We start from the raw sequence: 24,221 nt of genomic DNA on the forward strand, positions 1-24,221 counted from the left end.
GCTGGCCCTTTAAGGCCGTGCGCGCGCACACCCTACGGGACACAGTAGGACAGAGCGGAAGTGAGCGCTGGCGTCTCCTAGGAAGGAGACAGGGACCAGCGCTCACGGATCCATGGCCGCGGGCGTCGGGGGGTGAGTAAACCCGACGGCCCGCGGCCATGGACGTTACACTTGGTCATCTAGCTTGCCTAAAAATGAATAAAAACTGATCAAAAAAAATCACACGTACCCCAAAATGGTACCAATGAAAACTACAGATTGACCCGCAACAAATAAGCCCTCACACAGCTTCGGTGAAGAATAAATAAAGAAGTTCTGGCTCCCAGACTATGGCGATGCAAAATGTGCAGAGCATTCCAAAAGCGGATAAGATTATTCACCATTTATCAGTGTGACACTTGCCACATATCTGCGGATTATTATTTATTTACCCCATTATTATCCCCTCTTATTATGACCCTGATGTACTCCGCACAGCTTACATACTCACATTATAAACTGAAATACCAGCAAAACGGCAAACAGAACAACTACCAAGCTAAATCTGCGCTCCAAAGGCCAAATTCCACTCCCTCCCTTCTGAGCCCTGCAGTGTGCCCAAACAGCCGTTTACGCCCACAGATCTGGCATCGCCATACACGGGAGAACCCGGTTAATATTTTATGAGGTATTTTTCTTCAGTGGCACAAACAGGGCATAACATATTGTGCACTAAAATGGCATATCAGTGGAAAATTGAAATTTTCACTTTGCACCATTCGCTGCGCATTAACCCCTTCGCGCACCACGACATAGCATGTCGTGGTGTGGGGGGGGGGTGATGTATGGAGCGGGCTCACGCCCTGAGCCCGTGCCATACGCTGCGGGTGTCAGCTGTGTATTAGAGCTGACACCTAGGACTAACGGACAGGAACAGAGTTCGCACTGTTACAGGAGCCTTTAAAAATGACAATATACTGCAGTACATTAGTATTGCAGTGTATTGTACCAGCGATCTACTGATTGCTGGTTCAAGTTCCCTAGGGGGACTAATAAAATGTGTAACATCAAATTAAATTGTCATTAGTAGTGAAAATTTTTTTATAAATATTTAAAGTCCCCAAAAAACTTTTCACATTTTTTTCTCTAAAGTAATGTAATAAAATACACAAAATTTGTATCACTGCGTCCGTAAAAGTCAGAACTTTTACAATATTCCATTATTTAACTCGCTAAAAGCCGTGAAAAAGAAATAATGCAAAACTGTAAAATCGCTATTTTTTTGGTCACCTTGGCTCTACCAAAAATTTTTATAAAAAGTGCTCAAACTGTATGTACCAAAAAATTGTACCAATAAAAATTACAGCTCGTCCCACAAAAAATAAGCCTCGCAAAAAATGCTTCAGTAGGGAAAGGGTTAATTACTTTCTAACGAAAAAAACATTTATGACCACATGTGGGGTATAGCCGGGGAGAAATTGCTTTACAAATGTTGGGTGGCTTTTTCCTCCTTTATCCTTTGTGAAATTTAAAAAATTCAACATTTTAGTAGAAATAATGTTGATATTCATTTTCACAGCCTAATTCTAATAAATTCTGCTAAAGACCTGTGGGGTCTAAATGCTTACTATACCCCTAGATAGATTCCTTAAAGGGAACCTGTCACCAGCATTTCACCTATGGAACTTTAATTATCCTTCACTGGCCGCTGCTTTCAAAAGTTCATTGCCATTATCCCCTCTCCTAAACTCCTCCTCCGACGGTAAATAACGGTCTGCAAATATTTCACACTTTTTATCGTACTAATCCGGTGTCCCTTTGTGTGCACACACCAGAATAGGACATCAATGCACAAGCACGGGATTGTGTGTCCTGGGGGAAGGCGAGAAACTGTCACTCAAATGTAAGGAGGCGGGGTAAACTCGGAAAGACTTGATGAATGAAGATATGACTCTTTTCAAATGAAGATTTGACTCTTTTCAAATGAAGATATGACTCTTTTCTGATCATTAGCATACAGAGTGGGAACACTAAAAAACTGAATATTAAAGCTACAGAGCCGACTAAGAAGACAATTATAGGTTATATAGAAATTATTTTTCACCCACTTCCACCAGGTAGTGCTGGTTTAATACGTGAAATGCTGGTGTTAGGTTCCCTTTAAGTGGTGTAGTTTCCTAAATGGGGTCACTTTTGGGGGGTTTCCACTGTTTTGGCCTCTCAGGGGCTTTGCAAATTCGACATGGCACCCAAAAACCATTTCAGCTAAATTTGAGCTCCAAAAGCCAAATAGCGCTCCTTCCCTTCTAAGCCCTGCTGTGGGTCCAAACAGCAGTTTATTACCACATATGGCATATTTCCGTAATTGGGAGAAATTGTTTTACAAAGGTTTTGTTGCTTTTTTTCCTTTATTCTTTGTAAAAATTTAAAATGGCTATGTTCTTCCGAAAAAAGGTAGATTTTTACCTTTACAAACTAATTCCAATGAATTCAGCAAAACAACTATGGGGGCAAAATGCTAACTTTACCCCTACAAAAATTCCTTGAGGGGTGTAGTTTCCAAAATGGGGTCACTTTTGGGGGGGTTTCCATTATTTTTGTCCCTCTAGTGCATTGCACTGCGACACGGCACTGAAAACTATTCCAGCAAAATCAGAAATCCAAATGAAGATCCTTCTCTTCTGAGCCCTGCTGTGGGTCCATACAGCAGTTTATTACCACATATGGGGTATTGCTATAATCGGGAGAAATTGCTTTACATATGTTGGGGTGCTTTTTCTCCTTTATTCCATGTAAAAATTTAACATTTCTACATTTTTTCTGAGAAAAAAGTAGATTTTCATCTTCACATACTAATTCAAATAAATTTAGCAAAAAACTGTGGGTTCAAAATGCTAACTATACCCCTAGATAAATTCATTGAGGGGGTGTAGTTTCCAAAATAGGGGCACTTTTTGGGGTCTTTACTGTTTTGGCACCACAAGACCTCTTCAAACATGACATGGTGCCTAAAATATATTCTAAAAAAAGGAGGCCCCAAAATCCTCTAGGTGCTCCTTTGCTTCTGAGGCCTGTGTTTCAGTTTATTAGTACACTAGTGGGATATTTCTAAAAACTGCAGAATCTGAGCAATAAATATTGAGGTGCCTTTCTCGGGTAAAACCTTCTATGCTACAGAATTTTTTTTATTATAATAGAATTTTGGCCCAAAAAAATGAAAATTGTAAATTTGACCTCTACATTGCTTTAATTCCTATGAAACGCCTAAAGGGTTAAAACACTTTCTGAATGCTGTTTTGAATACTTTGAGGGGTGCAGTTTTCACACTGGGGTGATTTATGGGGACTTTCTAATATATAAGGCCCTCAAAGCCACTTCAGAACTGAACTGGTCCCTGAAAACATAGCCTTTTGAAAAAAAAAAAAAAATATGAGAAATTGCTGCTAAAGTTCTGAGCCTTGTAACGTCCTAGAAAAATGTTCTCGAAATCTTGTTTTTTTTTTTACAAATAAATATTGAATTTATTGACCAAATTTTTTAACTAACATAAAGTACAATATGTCACGAGAAAACAAGCTCAGAATCACTTTGATATGTAAAAGCATTCCAGAGTTATTACCACATAAAGTGACACGTCAGATTTGAAAAATCGGCTTCGTCCTGAAGGCCAAAACAGGCTCAGTCCTGAAGGGGTTAATCTTCAATATCCTGATGTCCTGTTTTTATAATGCTTGTGCATGAAGTAGCCTGTTATCTGTAACAGATGTATGAACATCCTCATATGGTTGTTATGGAATGTGTGTGATTGTATTAGGCTGTTTAACAGCTGTCTGTGCTTTTTAAAATTTGTTTTTCCTTTATAAAAGTGTCATTATTTGCCTGACATATATTTATAACGCTACCTTTTCAACTGTAGTACGCCTTTGTTTTTATAAAATAAACTAATGTCTGTTGAAATATACGTCTGCTTTTTATTTGGTTTTGACATTACCTTAACCCCTTCAGGACCAAGCTCATTTTGGCCTTCAGGACCAGACCCATTTTTTCAAATCTGACATATTTCACTTTATGTGGTAATAACTCCGGAACGCTTTTACCTATCAAAGCAATTCTGAGATTGTTTTCTCGTGACACATTGGACTTTATGATCGTGGAAAAATGTGGTCGATAAATTCAATATTTACCAGTGAAAAACACCAAAATTTGGTGAAAAATTGCAAAAATTAGCATTTTTCTAAATGTAAATGTATCTGCTTGTAAGACAGGCAGTTATACCACACAAAATTGTTGCTAATTAACATCCCCCATATGTCTACTTTAGATTGGCATCGTTTTTTGAACGTCCTTTTATTTTTCTATGACGTCACAAGGCTTAGAACTTTAGCAGCAATTTCTCACATTTTCAAGAAAATTTCAAAAGGCTATTTTTACAGGGGCCAGTTCAGTTGTGAAGCGGCTTTTAGGGCCTTATATATTAGAAACCGCCAAAAAGTCACCCCATTTTAAAATCTTCACCCCTCAAAGTATTCAAAACAGCATTTAGAAAGTTTCTTAACCCTTTAAACGTTTCACAGGAATTAAAGCAACGTAGAGGTGAAATTTTCAAATTTCATTTTTTTTTTTGCAGAAATTCATTTTTATTCTATTTTTTTTGTAACACAGAAGGTTTTACCAGAAAAACGCAACTCAATATTTATTGCCCAGATTCTGCAGTTTTTAGAAATATCCCACATGTGGCCCTAGTTCGGTAATGGACTGAACCACCGGCCTCCGAAGCAAAGGAGCACCTAGTGGATTTTGGGCCTCCTTTTTATTAGAAAATATTTTAGGCACCATGTCAGGTTTCAAGGGCTCTTTCGGTGCCAAAACAGTGGAAATCCACAAAAGTGACCCCATTTTGGAAACTACACCCCTTGAGTAAATTATCTAGGGGTATAGTGAGCATTTTGACCCCGCAGGTTTTTTGCAGAAATTATTGGAAGTAGGCCGTGAAAATAAAAATCATCATTCTTTCAAAGATTATGTAGGTTTAGCTAATTTTTTCTAATTTCCACGAGGACTAAAGGAGAAAAAGCACCACAACATTTGTAAAGCAATTTCTCCCGAGTAAAACAATACCCCACATGTGGTTATAAACGGTTGTTTGGACACACGGCGGAGCTTAGAAGGGAAAGAGCGCCATTTGGCTTTTGGAGCTCAAATTTAGCAGGAATGGTTTGCGCAGGCCATGTCGCATTTGCAAAGCCCCTGAGGTACCAAAACAGTGAAAACGCCAAAAAAGTGACTCCATTGAGAAAACTACACCCCTTGATTAATCCATCTAGGGGTGTAGTGAGCATTTTGCCCCCACAGGTGTTTCATAGATTTTATTAGAATTGGGCAGTGAAAATAAAAAAAATCCTTTTTCTTCAATAAGACGTAGCTTTAGCTCCAAATTTTTAATTTTCTCAACAAATAAAGGAAAAAAAGAACCCCAACGCTTGTAAAGCAACTTCTCTGGAGTACGGCAATACCCCACACGTGGTCGTAAAATGCTGTTTGGGCACACGGCAGGGCTCAGAAGGGAAGGAGCGCCATTTGCTTTTGGAGTACAGATTTTGCTGCATTTGGTTTCTGGTCGCTATGTTGCATTTGCAAAGTCCCTGTGGGACCAAAACAGTGGATCCCCCCCAGAAGTGACCCCATTTTGGAAACAACACCCTCAAGGTATTCACCTAGGGGTGTAGTGAGCATGTTAACCCCACAGGTGTTTTGCAGAAATTCGTGTGCACACGATGTGGGAGAATGAAAATGGGAATTTTTCCTTAGATACGCCAATATGTGGTGCCCGGCTTGTGCCACCATAACAAGACAGCTCTCAATTATTATGCGGTGTTTCCCTGTTTTAGAATCACCCTACATGTGGCCCTAATCTTTTGCCTGGACATTCGACAGGGCTCAGGAGTGAAAGAGTACCATGTAAAATTGAGGCCTAATTTGGCGACTTATAAAGTATTGGTTCACAATTGCAGAGGCTTTGATGTGAAATAATTAAAGAAACCCCTGAGAAGTGACCCCATTTTGGAAACTGCACCCCTCAAGGCATTTATTAAGAGGTGTAGTGAGCATTTTCACCCCACGTGTCTTTTCCATAAATGATTGCGCTGCGGAATGTACAAATTAAAATGTTTCCCTAGATATGCCAATTCAGTGTCAAATATGTCGTGACCAGCTTGTGCCACTTTTTTTTTTATATACACCGTTCACCGTACGTTATAAACTACATGTTACCTTTATTCTGCGGATCAGTACGATTCCGGCGATACCAAATTTATAGAACTTTTTTATAACTTTTTGCACAATAAAATTACTTTTGGAAAGAGAATGTATTTTTCCTGTCGCCAAGTTGTGAGAGCCATAACTTTTACATTTTTTCATCGATGGAGCTGTGTGAGGGCTTGTTTTTTGCGAGACGAGGTATAGATTTTATCGGTACCATTTTTGGATACATGCGACTTTTTGATCACTTTTTATTTCAATTTTTGGAAGACAGTGACCAAAAAAACAGTAATTATGGCAGTGTTTTTGAGGTTTTTTTTTTACGGCGTTCACTGCGCTGGATAAATAATATAATATTTTTATAGTTCAGGTCGTTACGGTCGCTGCAATACCAAATATGTATGGCTTTATTATTTTTTTCAATAATAAATGACTTGATAAGGGAAAAAGGGCGATTGTGTTTTGTGTTATTATTTGAAACTTTTATTGTATGTTTTCCAACTTTTATTTTTACTTTTTTTACACTTTTTTTTACACTTTTCTTTAGTCCCACTAGGGGACTTGACTGTCCAACTGTTTGTTTGATGTTCTAATACATTGCACTACCTATGTAGTGCAATGTATTGGAACTGTCAGTTGTTCACTGACAGCAAGCCGATCAGGCTCCGCCTCTGGGCGGGGCCTAATCAGCTTACGTAATGGCAGACAGGAGTCCATTGTTAGGGCTCCTGTTGCCATGGTAGCAGTCGCCAGCCTTGCCATCGCATGGCAAGGCTGCCGATTTTCTACAAACCTCTAGGATGCAGCGATCACAATGGATCGCTACATCGAAGGGGTTAATGCCAGGAATCGGAGCTAGCTCCGGTTCCTGGCGATAGATCGGGGTGTCCGCTGTAACATACAGCGGACACCCACTGCTGATGACGCCGGCTCAGCTTCTGAGCCGGAAGCTGAGCCGGCGCCATCTTGCCGATGGTACCGGAAGCCTCCTGGGCCACGCCGACGACGGGGCATAGGAGGATTCCGTTACAGGCTGATCGGGAGGTAAGCATTAGCCCTCCGATCGCCTTTGCAGCCACCGGCAACCCAGCGATCACGTTGCTGGGGTGCCGGTGGCTATAAACTCCTCACATGCTGCGATCTCTATTGAACGCAGCATGTGAGGGGTTAATCGGTCGGATCGGAGGCTAGCTCCGGTCCTGGCCGATACCTTAGGGTGCCAGCTGTAACATACAGCTGTCACCCGGTGGTGATGTCGCTGGCTCAGCTCCTGAGCCAGCTTCATCTCCATGACGTACAGTAACGTCAAAATGCGGTAAGACACCGATTTTAATGACGTTTATATACGTGATCCGGCGGGAAGGGGTTAATGGTTGACTACGTCAAATGTACATTGCTTTGCAATGTTAGCTACGCCTGAACTAAAATTCCATCTCAATCATCTCCTTAATACAATTCTTCATATTATTCTTTTTCCATATTACCCACCCTATACCAGGGTGGCCGAGTGGTTTAAGGCGTTGAACCTAAAGAGGCTCTGTCACCACATTATAAGTGCACTATCTTGTACATAATGTGATCGGTGAGGTAATGTAGATTACAGCAGTGTTTTTTTAATTTAGAAAAACGATAATTTTTGACGCCGTTATGACCTATTTTAGCTTTATGCTAATGACTTTCTTAAGGGACAACTGGGCGTGTTTTACTTTTTGACCAAGTGGGCGTTGCGGAGAAAAGAGTATGACGAAGACCAATCAGCGTCATACACTTCTCTCCATTCATTTACACAGCACATAGTAATCTTAGTAGATCACTATGTGCAGCCACATACACACACATTAACATTACTCAAGTGTCCTGACAATGAATAGGCATCACCTCGAGCCAGGACGTGATGTCTTTTCAGAATCCTGACACTTCGGTAACGTTTGTGTGAGATTTACAGCAAGGCAAGCGTAATCTCGCTAGATTACGCCGTAAACTGTGATTTAAAACGGGATTACGCTTGCCTTGCTGTTATCTCACACAAACTTTACCGAAGTGTCAGGATTCTGAATAGACATCACGTCCTGGCTGGAGGTGATGCCTATTCATTGTCAGGACACTTGAGTAACGTTAATGTGTGAGTAAGTGGCTGCACATAGTCATCTAGTAAGATTACTATGTGCTGTGTAAATGAATGGGGAGAAGTGTATGACGCTGATTGGTCAGCGTCATACACTCCTCTGTACAACGCCCATTTGGTCAAAAAGTAAAACACGCCCTGTTGTCCATTAAGAAAGTAATTAGCATAAAGCTAATATACACTACCATTCAAAAGTTTGAGGTCACCCAGACAATTTTGTGTTTTCCATGAAAACTCACACTTATATTTATCAAATGAGTTGCAAAATGACTAGAAAATATAGTCAAGACATTGACAAGGTTAGAAATAATGATTTTTATTTCAAATAATAATTTCTCCTTCAAACTTTGCTTTCGTCAAAGAATGCTTCATTTGCAGCAATTACAGCATTGCAGACCTTTGGCATTCTAGCTGTTAATTTGCTGAGGTAATCGGGAGAAATTTCACCCCATGCTTCCAGAAGCCCCTCCCACAAGTTGGATTGGCTTGATGGGCACTTCTTGCGTACCATACGGTCAAGCTGCTCCCACAACAGCTCTATGGGGTTGAGATCTGGTGACTGCGCTGGCCACTCTATTACAGATAGAATACCAGCTGCCTGCTTCTTCCCTAAATAGTTCTTGCATAATTTGGAGGTGTGCTTTGGGTCATTGTCCTGTTGTAGGATGAAATTGGCTCCAATCAAGCGTTGTCCACAGGGTATGGCATGGCGTTGCAAAATGGAGTGATAGCCTTCCTTATTGAAAATCCCTTTTACCTTGTACAAATCTCCCACTTTACCACCACCAAAGCAACCCCAGATCATCACATTTCCTCCACCATGCTTGACAGATGGCGTCAGGCACTCTTCCAGCATCTTTTCAGTTGTTCTGCGTCTCACAAATGTTCTTCTGTTTGATCCAAACACCTCAAACTTCGATTCGTCTGTCCATAACACTTTTTTCCAATCTTCCTCTGTCCAATGTATGTGTGCTTTTGCCCATATTAATCTTTTCCTTTTATTAGCCAGTCTCAGATATGGCTTTTTCTTTGCCATTCTGCCCTGAAGGCCAGCATCCCGGAGTCGCCTCTTCACTGTAGACGTTGACACTGGCGTTTTGCGGGTACTATTTAATGAAGCTGCCAGTTGAGGACCTGTGAGGCGTCTATTTCTCAAACTAGAGACTCTAATGTACTTGTCTTGTTGCTCAGTTGTGCAGCGGGGCTTCCCACTTCTCTTTCTACTCTGGTTAGAGCCTGTTTGTGCTGTCCTCTAAAGGGAGTAGTACACACCGTTGTAGGAAATCTTCAGTTTCTTGGCAAATTCTGGCATGGAATAGTCTTCATTTCTAAGAACAAGAATAGACTGTCGAGTTTCACATGAAAGCTCTCTTTTTCTAGCCATTTGGAGAGTTTAATCGAACCCACAAATGTAATGCTCCAGATTCTCAACTAGCTCAAAGGAAGGTCAGTTTTATAGCTCCTCTAAACAGCAAAACTGTTTACAGCGGTGCTAACATAATTGCATAAGGGTTTTCAAGTGTTTTCTAATCATCCATTAGCCTTCTAACACAGTTAGCAAACACAATGTACCATTAGAACATTGGAGTGATGGTTGCTGGAAATGGGCCTCTATACACCTATGTAGATATTGCATTAAAAACCAGACGTTTGCAGCTAGAATAGTCATTTACCACATTAGCAATGTATAGAGTATATTTCTGATTAATTTAATGTTATCTTCATTGAAAAAAACTGTGCTTTTATTTCAAAAATAAGGAAATTTCTAAGTGACCCTAAACTTTTGATCGGTAGTGTAGGTCATAACTCAGTCAAAAATGATAGTTTTTCTAAATAAAAAACACTGGTGTAATCTACATTACAGCACCGATCATATTATGTACAAGATAGGCCACTTATAATGTGGTGACAGAGCCTCTTTAAAAATTCAATCGGCGTATAAGCCGGCGTAGGTTCGAATCCCACCCCAAGTAATACTTTTACAGGTTTGTATTTTTTTTTACAATAAATATACCCAGCAATTTTATGTGTTTATACAAAAATAACAAATTGAGCTTTTATTCAAATAATTTGTGAATAATGTGTTCAAATATAACCCCGGTCATGCCTTTGTTACAGCGAGCACCAATCACAATCATTATTCTAAATGTAACCCTGTCATGCGTACAGGTATACTTATAGTTCCAGAAAACCGCAGAAAACATGTTCGAACGCGTTCCAGGCATGTCATGGCATGTTTCTGTTCAATGAATACGCCCACAACTCAGTACGCACCAATCCCATCATGGCTTCAGTGCGCAACAATCTCATTCATTCTACGGGCATGAACACGCCCACAATGCCATATGCACCAATCATATCATTGTTACAGTGAGCACCAATCACAATCCTTCTACGTGTGCTTCATATGATGCGGTTTCGGAAGGGGCGGGGAAGAATACCGGAACCGGAAGGGGGTGTACGACGGGTCCGGAAGGGGCGGGTTAATATTTCAGCCAGAAGCGGAAGGGTGTGGTCTGGGGAGCCACCTAATAGCAAAGATCAATGGTTGGGGGCGTGGGCACCTGTCAAAATTGGTTTGACGACTTATATAGCTCCAGCACCTAGATTTGATTGGAGAGACTAACCTAGGTGAATCACTCTCAACCACTAAATTCTCTCTCAAATTGCCTATTCCTGTGTCAATTGTCACCAATGAAGGTTCGCACTGTGTGCCTTCTTATTTGAAATCTGGAGCAGCTGCAAATTTTATCCAGCAGGAAATAGTTGATCGCCTGCCTTTGACCATAGTTCCTCTGGAGAAACCCTTGGGGGTCGCCTCTGTAGATGGATAACCTCTGCCTGACCCTATTCTGTCTATCACCAAACCACTGAGGCTACAGATCGGAGTCCTTCATTCTGAGCTGAATGCTTTGTATTTCTTGTCCAAAGCTATAAACCCCATCCTACCGGGATTACCATCCTAGATTGGAACTCCGGAGAGGTCCTCCAGTGGGGATCCCGATGTCTGCACCGCTGCCTGCCTCCAGTTCGTCATGTTCTTTCTCCACAATATGCAAGCTATGCAGATGTCTTCAGTAAGAAGGAGGCAGAGGTCCTTCCTCCTCATCGTCCCTATGACTGACTGCCCTATAGATTTACTTCCTGGAGCCTCTCTTTCTCGTGGACGAGTCTACCCGCTTTCCTTGCCTGAAACCCAAGCCATGTCGGAGTATGTTAAGGAGAACCTGGTGAGGGGTTTCATCAGGAAGTCTACTTCACCAGCCGCAGCTGGGTTTTCTTTGTGGAGAAAAAGGATGGGTCACTCCAACCGTGCATCAACTACTGTGGATTGAACCAAGTCACGGTAAAAAATAAGTACCCCTTGCCGCTTATCTCTGAGCTCTTCGACAGGATTAATGGAGCTAAGGTGTTTGCTACGTTTGATCTACGTGAAGCCCATAACTTTATTCGTATACGCAAGGGTGACAAATGGAAAACTGAATTTAACACCCGGGACGGTCACTACGAGTATTTGTTTTGCTCTTTGGACTGTGTAACGTCCACAACTCAGTACGCACCAATCACATCATGGCTTCAGCGCGCACCAATCACATTCATTCTAAGGGCATGAACACGCCCACAATGCCGTATGCACCAATCATATCATTGTTACAGCGAGCACCAATCACAATCCTTCTACGTGTACGTCATATGATGCGGTTCCGGGAGGGGCGGGGAAGAATACTGGAACCGGAAGGGGGTGTACGACGGATCCGGAAGAGGCGGGTCAATGTTTCAGCCGGACCGGAAGGGCGTGGGCTGGCGAGCCACCTAATAGCAAAGCTCAAAATTTGGGGGCGTGGCTAACATATAGCCCCGACCCTAAAGGGCGGGGCACCTGTCAAACTAGCTTGACGACTTATATAGCTCTATACTACTCTGGAATATCCCGCCTTTTGAGGGCATTGGCGCACGAAATGTCCCTTGAGGCCACAGTACAGACACAATCCAGTCGATCGTCTGCATTGCCGTTCCTGGTCGGACAATCAGAGTCTATCTACCTGCATAGGCTCCTCCGAAGATGTAGTAGGATAGGGTATTAGCGGCCTTTGAAATTTCGGTGCCAGTCGACAGGGTCTCCTCTCCCAATGGAGTCCCAAAGTGCACTCTTGAATCCGCATATCGATCCGGGTAGCCAGAGGTATTAAAGAGGCTCTGTCACCAGATTTTGCAACCCCTATCTGCTATTGCAGCAGATAGGCGCTGCAATGTAGATTACAGTAACGTTTTTATTTTTAAAAAACGAGCATTTTTGGCCAAGTTATGACCATTTTTGTAATTATGCAAATGAGGCTTGCAAAAGTCCAAGTGGGTGTGTTTAAAAGTAAAAGTCCAAGTGGGCGTGTATTATGTGCGTACATCGGGGCGTTTTTAATACTTTCACTAGCTGGGCGCTCTGAAGAGAAGTAACATCCTCTTCTCTTCAGAACGCCCAGCTTCTGACAGTGCAGATCTGTGACGTCACTCACAGGTCCTGCATCGTGACGGCCACATCGGCACCAGAGGCTACAGTTGATTCTGCAGCAGCATCAGCGTTTGCAGGTAAGTCGATTCCGTTTGACTTTCCGTTGAGGGGTTAACCTGATGGAAAGCTCTGATGGAACCCCTCAACGGAAGGGGAACGCTGATATGAACACAGCCTTACAAACACATAATACATATTATAAGATCTTTCATTTAGTATCTTTGGCTAATCTGTGGGTTGATCTTCTTGGGCATGAATGGTTCTGGTTTTTCCTCCCATCTTGGACTTGGATTCCATAAGAAATGGGTTGTCTGGGCAGATGTTTGGTCACTTTTACCGTCAAGGGCATTCATTGTTGATTTGTGCATTTCTCTACCTGAAATTATATTAAGAGAACAGTATGCTCCTCGGAGGAGTTAAACTCAATAACTTTAGTTAATAACAAACACAAGGTTTAAGACATTTCATCGCTGCATATTGTGCATGCTTTGCTTCACCTGGCATTGTTGTCTCCGTTTATCTGTCAGTTACATGAGTAGAATTTATCAGAAGATATGCGAGTCTACCCCTGTGTACAGTATCAATAACAGACTACAACACTTGGCACACTCAGTAGGTACGGTCTGAACAGAGTCTTGGGATCATGACTCCTTTGTAGTTCCCCCTTGGACCAGCTGCAACAAAGTCCTGCCAGATGGTCGTTGTTCCTTCAATGTGTCTCTGTGGTTCACGGTAGGGCTACTCACTCCCTTACATACTCCCCGATAGCGAGATCTAAGCCCCATGGACTATTGGCTGTGCCACGTACTTTGTAGGCTTGTGACCAAATCGCATTGTACAACTCTATGGGTCCTAGTGGTAGCTAGCCGCTAGATTTCGTGTGACCGGTAACACACTTGGTTGGCAATTGTCAGCTTGACCAACAGCCTATATATAGGGTGTACCTAAGTAAGAGACACAGGAGAAGAGCTATGACAGGCCCTCATAGTGGCACTCTGAGCCAAGATGAATAAGCAATAGACCTTGGAAAAGACATATACGGACCCAACAGCACCATCTTTAACCGGTTAAGGACTAGGCTGTTTTACAGCTAAATGACCAGAGCAAATGTCACAATTTTGCTATGCGCTTCTTTAGATGACTATAACTCTGCAGGTGAATAAAGTTCATCTTTGAATTTTACACTCTTTTTAAAGGACAGCTTGGCCTTTGTTTTAGTGGCATTTGTCAATATATATCATTTTTATTTTTTTCTCTAAAGTGGGCAAAATTGGAAAAAAATGCAAGAATTTAGCAATTGCGTCAGTTTAGGCTAGCATTTTTCACACATAGTATGGACCACGGACAAAATTAATCTCCTTTCACATTCTTCCACTTCTCCCATGCATGGGGATACCAAATATGTGTGCCTTATTCACTGTCCGGGCATGTGCCAGGGCTTGGCATAAAAGGAGGCTTTTTGGCCTTTTCGGTCCAGGAATTTTGCATTTGATTTTATAGCCGCATACTGTTTTCTTGGGGGCGTAATGCTGCTGAAACATTAGAAACACCCCATAAATGACTTCATTCACACAAGTAGACCCCACAAGGTTTCCTTCTAGGGGTTTATCATATTTTTAGCAAGTCCAGTTTTCTTCTGAAAGTTTCTTGAATAAGATGGAACAAAATAAAATCAGCTTTTTTTTTAGCAAATGCGTCGGTTTATGCTAGCATTTTTCACACACATTATAGACCACGGCCAAAATTCATCTCCTTTCACATTCTGCCACTTCTCCTGTGCATGGGGATACCAAATATGTGTGCCTTATTCACTGTGCAGGCATGTGCCAGGGCTTGGCATAAAAGGAGGCTTTTTGGTCCAGGAATTTTGCATTTGATTTTATAGAAGCATACGGTTTTCTGGGGGGCCTAATGCTGTTGAAAGATTAGAAACACCCCATAAATGACTTCATTCACGCAAGTAGACCCCACAAGGTTTTCTTCAAGGGGTTTATCATATTTTTAGACAGTCCAGTTTTCTTCTGAAAGTTTCTTGAATAAGATGGATCAAAATAAAATTAGCAATTTTTTAGCAAATGCGTCAGTTTATGCCAGCATTTTTCACACACAGTATAGACCACGGACAAAATTAATCTCCTTTCACATTCTTCCACTTCTCCCGTGCATGGGGATACCAAATATGTGGGCCTTGTTATCACATAGAGATGTAGGAGGGCGGACGATAGAAGAGGCTTATTTCACAAATCGCTTTTTTTCAAAGCTGGTTTTACAAACCTCAACAGAGTTTCTATAACACTTCCAAAATATCTGTTCTTGAAGCAGAAATCCCAAAATATTAATCTAGGTGTATAATAGGAATTTATTTTTTGGGTTTTTCTAAAATAAGAAATTGCAGGTTTATGCAAATGGAGCTCTCCAGCAGATGAACTTTAGAAAACATCAAACATGACATCCACCCCCCACCCATTCCCTCCCTCACCCTTGGAGTAAAATCAGGGGAAAAATAAAAACGTAATGTAGGGCAAATATATTTTCAATGAATTAACTCAAATCTAATAATGCAGAACAGTGTGGTATTTTTTTAAAACATGGCTCAATGCACAGGCCTGGTTGCGAGGGACATGAGGGACAGAAATATCGGGAATCTTTGCGGTGCCCGTCTTTTCTGCAGACGCGGCACTTTTTCTGGGGGTTGCTTCTGGTTGGTGTTGGCGGAATCCGACTGATGAAGTGTCTTTCAGTTAGTCGCGTGACATCCTCAGACTGGGGGCATTCTCGGGTGTCCTGAACATCAAATATGAGGCCTTCAATAATTTTCTCCTGGAAATCCAGGTATGTGTCTTTGCCTCTGTTTTTTTTGTAGAGCACAAATGAATTGTGGATGGCCACCTGTAACAAATAAATGGCCACTTTTTTGTACCAGGTTTTTGCTTTTCGCTTTACTAAATAGGGCTGTAAAACCTGGTCGCTTAAATCCACTCCCCCCCCCCCATGTACTTGTTATATTCGGACACACTCACTGGTTTGTGCTTGTCCGATGTTGCCCCTCTTTCCCTCACTGCCACTGTTCCTGCGGTATGAATCGTGTTTAGCACATACATGTCTTTGCGATCCCTGAACTTGACCGCCAGCAATTCCTCGGATGCATAAGCACATGAGTCCCCCTTTACCATGCGCTTCCCCACTAATTGCTGTGGAAAAGCAATTCGGTTTTTGCGCATGGTACCACATGCCCCAGTCCTTGCAGCATGCAAATGCCTAAACAGGGGCACACTGGAATAAAAATTGTCGCAGTACAGGTGGTACCCCTTATGAAGCAGAGGCTGCATTATCTCCCACACGATCTTACTGCTGGTGGAAAGATCAGGGGGGCATCCAGGAACATTTATTGAGCAGTCCCGCCCTTCAAAAATCCTGAAGGCGGTGGTATATCCTGACCCGCTTTCACACAATTTGTAAAGCTTAACGCCATATCTTGCCCTTTTGGAAGGTAGATATTGGCGAAAGCTAAGTCTTCCATGAAAGTTGAGGAGGGATTCGTCCACGCTTACATTCTGCTCAGGGGTGTAGAGTTGCAGAAATAAATTATTCAGGGAATTTATCAGTGGTCTAATTTTGAACAACCGATCCCGGTTTGCATCGGTACTTGGGGGGGGCCTGTGCGTTGTAGTTGAAGTGGAGGAACCTCATTATTGTCTCATAATGAGACCTGGGCATTACTGCAGAATATACTGGGGTGGCTTGGGCGGGTCTTGTTGACCAGTAAGACCTAATGGAGGGCTTTTTGACAATACCCATATTTAGGGTGAGCCCCAAAAATGTTTTTAATTCCTGCAAATTGGTGGACGTCCAATCTCTGGCATGGGTGGATGAAGGTTTCTGCCTTATATATTGAGTGGCATATAAATTTGTTTCGTGGACAATCAGATTTAGGATGTCGTCCGTTATAAATAAATGGAAGTAATCCATTTGGACAAAATTTGTATTGTCCACGGTTATGCCAGGAGTGGCAGTAAATCCGTGGATTCTAGGCCCAAAAGATGGGGCAGGTGCCCATACAAGAGCCTGGATTGGAGGGACCAGGCTGTCCCGTGCTACAGCGCTACTTGGCCCTGCGCTTTCATGTTCTGCAGTTTCAACTGCATCAGGGACAACGTCCCCTGAAGATGAACCTGAAGTGACGCTATCATCGTCACTGCCCAAAACAGGTTCCATCTCTGACGCCATCTCTGATGCGGTCTCCGACTCAGACCACAGCATGGCGTATGCCTCCTCGGCGCTAAACAACTTCCTCGCCATAACGTCACTAACACTAACTAAACATTTTTTTTTTATAAAACACGCAAACTAACTGGTATATATATCTACACTACCGCTAACAAAAAAATAAACCGCTATTGCTATATATATTATATATATGTGGATATATATATAATTATATACTCCCTACCTGCCTATTCTAATAGAATAAAAGAAAGGTAGATAGAAAAAAAGATAGATGGATAGATAGATTGTATAGATAGATAGAAATCTATCTATACAGAGAATGTTTTATAGTGTAACTGTATTTTTTTTTCACTGTATTCTTCTGGCAGCAATTCTCTCGAGTCTCTTCTTCTCCTCAAACTGAAACAATGTTTGAGGAGAAGAAAAGAGGCAGGAGATTTGCTGCCAGAAAAGTCAAAATAAAACAAATGTGGTCGCTGTGATAGGTTTTCACAGCGACCACATGTTCAGGGACCATCAGATTGGTCCCTGATACTCTGCCCAGTGCCCAGAGCTGTTGGTAACAGCGTGGGCACACGGCTGTGTGCACGCGATTGCGTGCACACTGTTTTATACGTACAAATGCATGTGATCGCTGTGATTGGTTGTCACAGTGATCACATGTTCAGGGGCCAAAAGATTGGCCCCTGACATTCTGCCCAGTGCCCATGGTTGTTAGCAACAGCCAGGGCATAGAGCGGTGTGCACGCGATCGCGCGTGCGCAGTCTCTGAAGTGCCGCCGTAATTAGTCTATACGGCGGACTTCAGAGACCCTGACCGCTGGCCGTATAAATACAGCCAGCGGTCGGGAACCTGTTAAGAACACAGCCTGTACTATATCACATGTAGTTCTGCTGCTAGAAGTGTATTCGACATCATACAGCCAGTCTTTTAGGAACTATCTAGATACCTGTCCAACATGTTACCAGGGAATTCTTCAATGCACTGTGGGTGTTATGAAGCAATGCCAGCATAAACTAAACTGCCCAATTCGACAGAAAATTATAGTGTTTAGGATTCTGTGCACTACACAAGTTTAAGAACCACCATATTATCACTATTTCCATTAGATGCCAACAGAAGACAACATACTAAGACAAAAAATACTTGAAAATTTAAACAAGCCCAACTTTGGTATTCAGGATCACACCTTTCACAGAAAACACCAAATCCTTGTCTAAAGTAAGTGTTTTCAGGATATAACTGTAGTCCATGGCCGCAAATAAATGGGCCTTAACTACTTAGGCTAGTAGTTCCTTCTTAAACCTATTGTCTGTAAAAGAAAAAAAGATGATAGTATCTTGGCTAATAAAGTGCAGTTAGTCAAATATAGAACTCACAAAGTTCATATGCACATTGCCAATGCTATTCTACCTGGTAAATCAAGAGTCACCATACCTGTAAGGCAATATCATCAACTCCAGGAAAGCTGCATGGCCTTACCCCCTGAGGAGCATGCCTGTGAATAGATTCATGACCTCAGGCAATGGCCTTTAAAGTAAGAAGGGAAATAAGCCATAAAAGCCTATGCAACTATTCTAATATTCATCTGTTGTGTAGAAAACCCGCATTCACTAAACAAACAAAAGGACTGTAGTACATTTACATTCTGAAGACAATGCTACAAAGGTGTTCTGTAACAGTAAACCAAATCCCTCCCTGATTCTTGGTGATCATGACTTATCACTAAACACACAGGGTTATGTAGGTTTACATTGATATTACATTCTGGGTATTATATGCAGTATCTCTAAAGGTTACATATTAAGGCCAGATCTCTAGGGATCCCCAACAACAAATCTATTGTACCATATTCCCAATAATGGCATCTGCTGTACCAGTGTATTTTTTTGAAGTCCTATTTTATGCAATCCATGTGTCTGTTTTGGAGTACATGCCACCGTACATAATTAGATTTAATTGTGAAACCATTATTATCCAAGCTGACATGATACTTGTGAACCCTTTGTGGACATAATTGTTTGATATGGTCAATTTGTAGGCATTCGAAGCACCTTACATTCCCCCACTTTCGAAATTGGGGTGCAATTGGCTACACAAATATTTGGCTAGGAGCCTTATCCTGTAGCACATGGCCATCTTGCAGTTTGCGGTTAACTTCTACCTGTTTCATCCCTTTTAGCTAGCTCGCGCTTTAGATCAGCAATTGTCACATCAGATGTAGCTTTTTCATTAAAGCCAGTTATTTCGATATATAAACCCGTATAAAAAAAAACCTTATCATCATCATAGAAATCAGCCTCTTCTAACAGTGATTCCCATAAAGTCTCAGCAGATTTATATGTGTTAGGTATTACAGGGTTTAACGTGCTACATTTGCTTAACTTTTCAATAGTCACATGTCCTGCTTTGCCACTCATGGTTATCCTGCGATCCATGCTACCCCTATTAGTGGTGTCTACTTGTTGCTGCTAGGGAAAGATCTTTTCTTCCCAGAAACTTCTTTCCCAAACCAGCCAGATTCTACCTAAGGACTGGCAACATTAAGAAGGTTAACGCCATATATAAAAACACTTACTTATAACACAGAAGTGACTAGCAATATACATTACATCAAGGTGCAACAAATTACATAAAGAGCACAACCACACACAGCCGCATCCTATACTTGCCTTCCCTGGACACCATGCTAATGTGTATGCATATATAATATATTTCCAGATCCCAACACTACATGGTCTCCTGGAACTAACCAAAGCCACAACCAGCACCGGATCATTAGTACATGTCCATATGGAGATTCATGCATAAATAGCATTTATCATCTACTAATCCTCAAACACAGAATATATTCCTATCATATCTATATGTACACATATCAAGTTGTTATACGTGTACATGTGTATCTATATGTACACATATAATGTTATAGCTCTTATATTTATACACATACACAGTAAAGGCCCTTTTACACTGGCCAATTATCGTTCCCGAGCAAACGCTTGTTCATTAGCTGATTGTATCGTTTTAAATGTGTAAACTATTATTGTTGTTGGCAGCACATCTCCCTGTGTAAATAGGGAGATGCGCTGCCGACATGATACAAATGTACTGGGAAAAGTGATCGGAGTAACGAGCGCTCATCTTCATACTCGCTCATCCCCATACTGGCTCCTTGTGAAAGGAGCAAACTAGCCGTCTCATTGATCGGCGCTCATTGCACCAGTCAAACTTTGCTGGTGTAAAAGCACCTTAAGCCCACGTATAATATTACTTAGCCTGTTCCTGATGTAAGTGCTGTTTGGCCAGGGATGGCAGGTAAAGAGAGAGAGACCCAGAGCTTCACATAGCCTAAATGTTCCTATCTCTTGAGTTGTCTCTGCCCTGCGCTAGTTCCCTGCGCTGATGTGAACAGGCCCTGACAGAGAAATGCAACTCAATATTTATTACTTATATTCTGCACTTTTTAGAAATATATCCCACATCTGGCCCTATTGTGATCCCTGACTGAAACACAGGCTTCAGAAATGAAGGAGCACCTTGTGGATCTTGGTTCCTCCATTTTATTACGATGTTTTACAGGTACCACTATAGGTTTGCAGAGGCCTTGAGGTGCCAAAACATAAGAAACACCCTGAAAAAGACCCAATTTTTGGAACTTCACGGCCAAGGAATTAATCTATAGGTGCAGTAAGCATTTTGATCCCACAGGTGTTTCACATATTTGATTAGAATTGGGCTCTGAATATGAATGATTAATTTTTTTCAATAAGATATAGTTTTAGCTCAACATTTTTCATTTACCCAAGGAATAAAGAAAATAAAGCACCCCAACATTTGAAAAGCTATTTTTTCCGAGTTTGGCAATACCCTGAATATGGCCATAAACTGCTGTTTGAACACTATCTACAGGGGGCTGTATGTGGGGCACTATCTACCGGGGGGATCTTTGTAGGGCACTATGTACACGGGGCACTATCTACAGGGGCTCTATGGGGGCAGTATCTACAGGAAGCTCTATAGGGTGCACTATGTATGTGGGGCACTGTCTACAGGTGGCTCTATGTTGGGCCCTGTCTACAGGGGGCTCTATGTGGGGCACTGTCTACAGGGGGCTCTATGTGGGGCACTGTCTAAAGGGGGCTCTATAGGGGGCACTGTCTACAGGGGGCACTGTGTGTGTGTGGGTGTGTGTGTGTGTGTGTGTGTGTGTGTGTGTATGTGTGTGTGTGTGACAAAGGGTTTGGTGGTATTATAATCAGGGACACAGTGTGTGGGTGTATGAATTAGTGTGTGGGTGTATGTGGGTGTAGAATTACAGGTGCGGTGTATGGCGCTATTATCTTTAGGGGCATTGTGTGTGGCACCATGATAATTTAATCTTCATTTATAGGTGCAGAGATGTTTGAAAAGTGAGAAGCTGAAGAAATCTGAGCAGAAAAGGGCCATGGTCGGGAGAAGTCTTCATAGAGGTCTGGACCACCTATGAGTTACTTAATGTAAATGTTTATTCTGCCTCTAATCAGTACTGTAGTCACTGTATTATCTGCAGCAAGATAATGGGTGGTATGATATTTTTTTTTGTGAGGCTGCTAGTGATGTAGAACAGCCAGGGAGATGTCAATCAAGGTCTGGGGGGGGGGGTCATTTCAATTTTCACCGCAGGCAGCAGAAGAGCTAGAATCGGCCCTGATGGAGTGGGGAAATAAACCGATCACCCCATTGCTTTTGTGACTGTTAAAAGTTATGTGGGATTTCTAGTAATATTCTATTTAATAGCTCCAAGTACTTAGTAGTTGATTATAATTGTTTGTATTCCTGAGTGGCAGGCAGGCAATGGGAAATTCTTGTATGAGCTGTCAATCAGTGAAGTGCTCTATCAGATTATTGTGTTTTTATTAGAAACTTGCATAACTTTTTAGGCTCTGTTCACATCTGCACTCAGGGTTGTTCTGCTCCACATAGGAATAAAACAATGAAAAACTGGAGCCGCCGGCTCTGTTGCATGACGGAAACCAACAGCACCCGACAGACCCATTAACTTTAATGGGTTCTGTCTGGTTTCTGTCATGGTGTCTGTAATTGTGCCAGACAAAGTAATGCAGCATGCTGCTCTATTTTTCACGCATTTCCAGAATCTGTGACAGAGGTCCCTAATGTAGCCTTCGATGTAGATGTGAACAGAGCCTTACTATACGTTGATTAGGCTTTATTGACATAAAACCTCTCTAACGGGTTTACTTAAATGGACACAATTTTTTTAAAAAATTTATGCTAATCTAGTAGCTAAATTTTATCAGTACATAAATTAAAATTATATATGAGGTGTACTGTTTTATCCATGGAAATTGTGCGTGAAGTTACTGCCACTAGGTATCTCCCTTCCTGTAATCTGCCATCCACTCGCTGTTGTCAAGTGAAATCTGTCTCTTTCTACAGAGCAGAGGAGACGGAATGCAGAAAGTGGGGGTGTGTCTCTTGATAGTTTGCCCGTAGAAGTCGATGGAGAGGGGGAGCAGGAGGGAAAAGTAGCAGAGAGAGAGAGACACAGATGCTGCCCATAGAAGTCTATGGAAAGGGGAGGGAAAGCAGGAGGAGGGAGCGGGGAGAGACAAAGACATGCTGCCCATAGAAGTCTATGGAGAGGGGAGGAGGAACAATAGCAGAGAAGAGACACAGGCTGCTGGTAAGAGTTATATCTTACCCCAGTGCTGGATTCTTAGCTACACGGCTCATTATTGCTGTATAATCTCCTCGATGTTACTGCTTTTATATATATATATATATATATATATATATAAATATATATGGATATATGGATCTAGACGAGGTGGTGATAGGGTAGCTCAGTTAAAGAGACGAGAGTTACAGTGGATATTTAAATTGAATACACTACGGCCATATGGTCTAAATGTAGATTTCAAATTGAAAGGTATTGGCTAGGGGACTGTAGATCTGGCTCTGGGGTTTTTTCTCCATGTTAGTGTTGGAGTTGAATTGACATCATGTGCATATTTTCTATATGATTATATTTTGTGAAATATTGTTAAAATATGAGTTATATATTTTTACTCTAATTTTTTATTACAGAGAGAAATTGTTCGATTCTCAAGATTCAAAGACTCACCTGACACAGATCCCCTCGATACATAAAGTAAAGTGAACTCTATAAAATTGTTTTTCTGTGTATATTTATATATATATATATATATATATATATATATAGCCCGACCCGACGAAGCATCAGCGAAACGCGCGTCGGGTCCAGCAGCGTCCCCCCCCCCCGGTCCTGATCTCCCGGCCATCCTTGTACTTTGTAGATGTAGGTATACTGCCGTTTTTATGTTATACATTTATCGGACTGCACTTGCATTTATTCATGTATATTTATCTGTCTGTGCAAACGTACCATACCTAGCACCTGCTTAAAATTTCATTGATTCATGCACTTTAGCTCTCTGGTTGATCCTTCGACCGGTTTACCGTCTGGGGGGCCATGCTGCTTTCATGTTCTGATTCCATCCTTTTACGAGGGCTCATGTTATTTTATTGTGTATAGTTGCATCTATTTGCTTTTTTTGTGTCTAATTGACTTTAATAAAGATTGTTTGTAATTTTTCTAATTATCTGGTCGTGACTTGTTTCTTTTTCTGGCTTAATTTATCAGTCACTAGGACCATTGGTATATTTGGGGTCATTGTTCGGTTTAGCCATTTGGAGAGTTTAATCGAACCCACAAATGTAATGCTCCAGATTCTCAACTAGCTCAAAGGAAGGTCAGTTTTCTAGCTCCTCTAAACAGCAAAACTGTTTACAGCGGTGCTAACATAATTGCACAAGGGTTTTCAAGTGTTTTCTAATCATCCATTAGCCTTCTAACACAGTTAGCAAACACAACGTACCATTAGAACACTGGAGTGATAGTTGCTGGAAATGGGCCTCTATACACCTATGTAGATATTGCATTAAAAACCAGACGTTTGCAGCTAGAATAGTCATTTACCACATTAACAATGTATAGAGTGTATTTCTGGTTAATTTTATGTTATCTTCATTGAAAAAAACTGTGCTTTTCTTTCAAAAATAAGGAAATTTCTAAGTGACCCTAAACTTTTGAACGGTAG

The 24,221-nt window shown here is 41.6% G+C and overlaps 1 long non-coding RNA gene across 1 annotated transcript in view; it reads left to right on the forward strand.

The window, feature by feature from the left end:
• The window catches only part of LOC142748050 (uncharacterized), a 95,503-nt gene extending 71,832 nt beyond the window's left edge, over window positions 1-23,671 (forward strand). The window contains exons 4-5 of the long non-coding RNA XR_012882125.1: window positions 21,491-21,569; window positions 23,188-23,671. This is a non-coding gene — a long non-coding RNA (uncharacterized LOC142748050). The remainder of the gene's footprint in view (window positions 1-21,490; window positions 21,570-23,187) is intronic.
• Window positions 23,672-24,221: the final 550 nt, after the last annotated feature.

The sequence above is a fragment of the Rhinoderma darwinii genome, chromosome 3 (assembly GCF_050947455.1).
Source record: "Rhinoderma darwinii isolate aRhiDar2 chromosome 3, aRhiDar2.hap1, whole genome shotgun sequence".
NCBI classification, from domain to species: Eukaryota; Metazoa; Chordata; class Amphibia; order Anura; family Rhinodermatidae; genus Rhinoderma; species Rhinoderma darwinii.